Source organism: Triticum dicoccoides, chromosome 4B (genome assembly GCF_002162155.2).
Source record: "Triticum dicoccoides isolate Atlit2015 ecotype Zavitan chromosome 4B, WEW_v2.0, whole genome shotgun sequence".
NCBI lineage: Eukaryota > Viridiplantae > Streptophyta > Magnoliopsida > Poales > Poaceae > Triticum > Triticum dicoccoides.
In genome coordinates, this window is record NC_041387.1 from 630,434,752 (window position 1) to 630,441,814 (window position 7,063).

Genomic DNA, 7,063 nt, shown 5'->3' on the forward strand with positions numbered 1-7,063 from the left:
GGTTAGCTCCAATATGATCCATTTTAGCTAGGTTAGCTCCAAAATGACCTAGTTTACCTAGGTTAGCTCCAAAATGACCTAGTTTACCTAGGTTAGCTCCAAAATGACCAACATGGCATAATATGCTTAGTTCACTCAAAGATGGCATAATTAGCTAGGTTAGCTCCAATTTACCTAAGTATGCTTACTTCTTATTCCAGTCTTCTTCTTCTTCTTCTTCATTTTCTTCTTCTTCATGTTCTTCTTCTTCTTCTTCTTCTAACTTTCTTGTTTCCCATTTTGTAGATCTCATTTAATTCACGGAAGCTTGCATGGATGGAGTGCTTCTTTTCCCTTTCTGATTTTATTTTGTATCGATGAACTTGCATGGATGGAACTTGTTATATATGGATGGACGGATAACAGTGTTGGATGAACAATGTGAAACTTTTGTAATATGTATGGATGGAACTATGTGTTGGTTATGTATGTATATATGATGAAACTTGTGTGTTGGATATATCTTTTGTGAAATTTGTGTGTTCAAATTGAATGAATTTAAGAAAAAACAGAAAAAATAGGGGCTATACAGGATCTTGGCCGTCCGCTGGCGGACGGCAAAGAAATTTGCCATCAGCCAGCAGATGACAAAGATACCACGTGGCAGCTCCCTGTACAACCTGGGGGCTGTCCTATTTGGTTACTTTGCCGTCCGCCAGCTGACGACAAAGCTCACCGTTAGCCCCCTAACAGCCAGACGTTGTCACGTGCGCCATCCAGGACCATTGCCGTCAGCCGGCTAACTGCAAAGATTGTTTCATCTTTGCCGTTCGCCAGCTGACGACAAAGAAGCCTTTATCGTAGCCCATTCAGCCGGACCTATTACCGTCAGCTGACGGACGGCAAAGGTCTTTGCCGTCCGCCTTGTATGCCTTTGCCGTCCGCCATGGCGGACGTCAAAGAAGCTGATTCCAGTAGTGAGAGCGCCTACTAGTAAAAAAGTCAATTCGGTAGAAGAAATAAATTCTTTGAGTGGAAAAGTTGATGCTCTTATGAAGTTGGTTGCTAATAAAAGTGCTCCTATTGATTTTAATTATGTGCCTTTGTCTACCTTGATTGAGCAAAATAGTGATGCCATAGATGTGAATTTTATCTTGCGAAACAATTTCAATAACAATGCTTATAGAGGTAATTTTAATCCTAGGCCTTTTCCTAGTAATTCCTCTAATAATTATGGTAATTCCTATGGTAATAAGTATTATAATAATAATAGAAACACTCTGATCTTGAGAATAATATTAATGAATTTATCAATACTCAAAATGTTTTCAATGCTACGATAGAAGAAAAGTTGAATAAAGTTGATGATATGTCTAGAAGTATTGATAGAATTTCTCATGATGTAGAAACTCTCAAGATGAAAAATTTTGTGCCTAAGGTTGAAGAATCAATTAAAGCTCTTTATTTTCTATGGATGAAAGTAAGAATAGAACCGCTATGCTTAGAGCTAAAAGAGAATTTTTAGAAAAAACGTTTTCTAGTGATTGCTTTCATAAAAGTGATGAAGATCTTAAAATGATTGGTGTTTCTTATATTGATTCTTTGTTTAGTAAAATTAAGATCGTTGAAAAAGGGATCGGAGAAGAGTCAACTTTAGCTAGAAGACATCCCGATAATTCGGAGGGTGAAGATCTAGTTGAGAAAATCAATAAAAGTGGGTTTGAAGAGGTCAAAACTTTAAGTAGTGATGTGCCCACTATTTTGGATTAAAAAGACTTTAATTATGATAGTTGCTCTTTGGTTGATTGTATTTCTTTGTTGCAATCCATGATAAATTCACCCCATGCTTATGAACGAAATAAAGCTTTTACAAAACATATTGTTGATGCTATGATGAAAGCTTTTGAACAAAAGTTGGAATTAGAAGTTTCAATTTCTAGGAAATTACACGATGAATGAGAACCTACTATCAAAGTCAAGATTAAAAATTATGAGTGCTTTTCTTTATGTGACTTGGGTGCTAGTGTTTCTACAATTCTAAAACCTTTATGTGATGTGCTTGGTCTTACCGATATAGAAGAATGCTCTTTAAATTTGCACTTGGCGGATTCTACTATTAAAAAGCCTATGGGAAGAATTAATGATGTTCTTATTCTTGCAAATAGGAATTTTGTTCCCATAGATTTTATTGTTCTTGATATTGATTGCAATCCGTCTTGTCCAATTATACTTGGTAGACCATTTTTACGTACTATTGGTGCCGTGATTGATATGAAAGAAGGCAATATTAAATCCCAATTTACACTAAGGAAGGGTATGGAACACTTCCCTAGAACAAGAATTAGGCCAGCATATGAATCAGTCATGAGGGCATCGTATGGATCTAGAACTAAAGATGACAACACTTAGATCCTTTGCATTATGCCTAGTTAGGGGCGTAAAATGATAGTGCTCGTTGGGAGGCAACCCAACTTGTATCTTTTTGCTTTTTGGTTTTCTTGTTGTTTTCAACAAAATACACAAGTATGCCTCTGATTGGATGTGTTTTTGTGGTTTAAATTAGTGTTTGTGCTAAGCAAGGCCTTTAGGATGATTTGGGTGAGAGTTGATTTGATCTTGCTAAAAAATAGAAACTTTTATGCTCACGAAAATATTCCCATTTTTAAGAGAAGAGTGCTTTTGAGTTGATTCTTTTTGAATAAGATTAATAAACAAATTGCTCATGTTGTCCTATTGTTTCAGAATTTTTGGAGTTACAGAAGTATTTGAAGTAGTCAAATTGCTACAGACTGTTCTATTTTTGACAGATTCTGTTTTCTTTGCATTGTGTGCTTGTTTTGATGATTCTATAGTTTTCTCTGAAGAGTTTTGTCATAGAAAAGTTGGAATAGAGTAGATATATTTCAAAAATAAAATATGAATGGGTTTGCAACAGTACTTATAGTAGTGGTTTGCTTTCTTATACTAACGGATCTCACAAAGGTTTTGTTGAGTTCTGTGTGATTGAAGTTTTCAAGTTTTGGGTGAGATTACAATGGATGAAGGAATAAGGATTAGCAAAATGCTAAGCTTGGGGATGCCCAAAGCACCCCAAGATAATATTCAAGAAGTATCAAGCAACTAAGCTTGGGGATGCCCCCGAGTGGCATCCCCTATTTCTTCTAACAACCATCAGTATTTTACTTGGAACTATATTTTTATTCGTCACATATTATGAGTTTTGCTTGGAGCGTCTTGTATGATATGGGACTTTGCTTGTTTTGCTTTGTGTTTTAAGTCTTGAATCCTTGCTGGACACAACTTTTTGAGAGAGCCAAAATTTATGCTATGCTTGCTCCTATGCTTCACTTAAATTTTTAGAGCCTTGGAATTGCTCTAGTGCTTCACTTATATCTTTTTGAGCATAGTGTGCTTTGTTATTTTTGAACAAATGCTCTCATGCCTCACTTAGATTTATTTGGGAGTTAGTAAATTTTTTAAGAAAATTCTCTTTTGCTTCACTTAAATTTTTTTGAGAGAAAGAAATATTATGCTCATGTTCTTCACTTAAATTTGTTCAAGCCTATTAAAAGCAACATATGAAACTAGTCCCAAAGTGATAGATATCCAAGGAGGATATAATAAAAACTTTCATGAAGATCATTGGACAAAATAAAATTGGTTCTTAGTAATGGTTTTGAGATATGACAATATGATATGTGAGTCATGTTGATGAGTAATTATGCTTTAGTAAGTATATTGGTGTTAAGGTTTGTGATTCCCTATGCAAGCACGAAAGTTAATAGTTATGCAATGAAATTACATTCTACTTGTGGTGCATTATTCGGTGTTAATTATGCTTAATGCTTGCTTATGAGATTTTTCGTTTCTTGGTTGGGCGCTTCTCAATCTTTTTGCTAGCCTTCATTTGCACTAAGTATGATCACTACTTGTGCATCCAAAACCCTTTAAACCAGTTTTGCCATACGAGTCCACTATACCTACCTATATGCGGTATTTCCGTGCCGTTCTAAGCAAATTTGCATGTGCCATCTCCAATTTTCAAAATAAAATTCTCTTTTGTGTGCTCGTACTGCTTGCAAGGCGGTGAGGGGTGGCCGATGTTTTCCATGCTAGATGTGTTATTCTCACAACGAGTATTTATTCACTTGTCATTGCATGAGAGTATGACAAAGGTATTAGGGATGCCTAGTCCCGAAATGAAAAATGAATTTACTTTATGTTGTCAAATAATAAATTCCTTGGAAAGTGTTGGTATGGAGGGCACCCGTGGATACGGTTAGCCATGGAAAGTGAAAGTATGGTGGAAAAAGGAATAAACTTTATTTTCTGTTTGGGAACCGCCTATAATATATCTAGCATGGAAAGTGTTGGGAACACTAAGTCGTTTTCATTGGTGAGAAAAGTATCTCAATTTTCGCTTTGAGCTCTGGCACCTCTAAAAATCCCTACTTCCCTTCGCGAAGGGCCTTTCTTTTACTTCATGCAATTTTTATTACTACTTGAGTCTCCATCTTCTCTTATAAAGCAGCAACTAAGGGGCACTATGATCGTACTTGAGCATTGGGTATAGCTAGTATTCGAGTGTGGTTCATGAATGGATCAATGATTGAGCATAATGGGCTAGGGATAACTTGCTTTAGTGTTGATATTTTGAAAGACATGGTTGCTTGTTGATATGCTTGAGTATTAAAGTCTTCATGTCAAAACTAGACTGTTGCTTTGAACCATATAAAAGTCCAAATTTCCATGCTATAAAGAAAACAATATGTGATGAACATGTTAGGAAAAATTCCACATCAAAAATTCTATTTTTATCATTTACCTACTCGAGGACGAGCAGGAATTAAGCTTGGGGATACTGATACGTCTCCAACGTATCTATAATTTTTGATTGTTCCAAGTTGTTATATTATCATTCTTGGATGTTTTAAAATCATTTTATATCATTTTTCGGTACTAACCTATTGACATAGTGCCCAGTGCCAGTTGTCGTTTTCTGCTTGTTTTTTACATCCCAGGAAATCAATACCAAACGGAGTCCAAACATAGCGAAACTTTTTGTGGATTTTTTCTGGACCAGAAGACACAAGTTGGGCCGAAGAAGTACTAGAGGGGTGCCTCGAGGGGGGCACAACCCACCAGGGCACGCTTGGGGGCCCAGGCGCGCCCAGGTGGATTATGCCCACCTTGGTGGCCTCCCACACCGCCTATTTGCTCTATAAATACTCCAATATTCCAGAAACCCTAGGGGAGTCAACGGAAATCATTTCCAGCCGCCGCAAGTTCCAAAAACACCAGATCCAATCTAGTCACCATCACGGAGGGGTTCATCATGTCCATTGGTGCCTCGCCTATGATGCATGAGTTGTTCTTTGTATACCTACAGGTCCGTAGTTAGTACCTAGATGGTTTCCTCTCTCTCTCTCTCTCTTGATTCTCAATACAATGGTCTCTTGGAGATCCACATGATGTAAGTCTTTTTGTGGTGTGTTTGTTGGGATCCGATGAACTTTGAGTTTATGATCAGATCTATGTTTTTATCCATGAAAGTTAGTTGAATTTTCTTTGATATCTTATATGCATGATTGATTATATCCTCGTATTTCTTCTCCGATATTTGGGTTTTGTTTGGACAACTTGATCTATTTATCTTTCAATGGGAAGAGGTGCTTTGTGATGGGTTCGATCTTATGGTGCTTGATCCCAGTGATAGAAGGGGAAACGACACATATGTATCGTTGCTAATAAGGATAACAAGATGGGGTCTATTTCTACATAAATAGATTTTGTCTACATCATGCCATCGTTCTTATTGCATTACTCCGTCTTTCCATGAACTTAATACACTAGATGCATGCTGGATAGCGGTCGATGTGTGGAGTAATAGTAGTAGATGCAGGCAGGAGTCGGTCTACTAATCTTGGACGTGATGCCTATATAATGATCATTGCCTGGATATCATCATGATTATTTGAAGTTTTATCAATTGCCCAACAGTAATGGTTTTCCCACCATTTGCTATTTTTCTCGAGAGAGGCCACTAGTGAAACCGACGGCCCCCGGGTCTCTTCTTTATTATATTTGCCTTCATGATTATTTTTATTTGCTCTTATTTTCAAATATATTAAACCAAAAATACAAAAATAGTTTTCTGCACTTTATTTTATTTGCAATCTATTTATCCAATCTACTACAACTTCATCCCGTCTCCGTGCCTATTTCTGGCGCCGTTACCCGAAAGGGATTGATAACCCCTTTAACACGTTGGGTTGCGAGTATTTGTTATTTGTGTGCAGGAGTTGTTTACGTTGTGTTGCGTGGTTCTCCTACTGGTTCGATAACCTTGATCTCATCACTGAGGGAAATACCTACCGTTGTTATGCTGCATCATCCCTTCCTCTTTGGGGAAAAACCGACGTAGTTCAAGCAAACATCACATCCCCAGAAGAAGGATCCAGTACTAGAGGTGGAATATGTGCTCGGCAGAATCATCTCGCTCGACGCGCTCACTCCAGAGGTGAGTGATGAGGACATATACCTAGGGTAGGGTATTAGGCTTGACCTAGACACCCTACCCAAGGACACTGCTATATAGTCAAAGACATTCAAGGACCAACAGAAAGTACCGACTGGAATCACCTTGAAGTGTAATCCACTCGACAAAAGACTCCATTCGGATATCCCAATTCCACTCGACCACAACATAGTCACTCGACCATATGGAGAACCACTCAGAGTACAGAAGATCTAAAGTCACCCCAGGATGGCAATGGTCAGGCGTTCACTCTATAGTCCTAAAGATCATTTATGGCTGGCGTTACCAGTAATGCCCCTATCTTAACCCACATTGAACCCTGTGTAACGGAGGTCTGCGAGGGTCCTGGTGCACTCTATATAAGCCACCCTCCTCCTCTGACACAAGGGTTCACACCCCTTGTAACATTCACGCATAATCCAGTCGACACAGCCTCAGGGCACTGAGACGTAGGGCTTTTACCTCCTCCGAGAGGGGCCTGAACTCGTAAACTTGCGTGTACAACCTCACCGTAGCTAGGACCTTGCCTCCTCCTATGTACCCCCT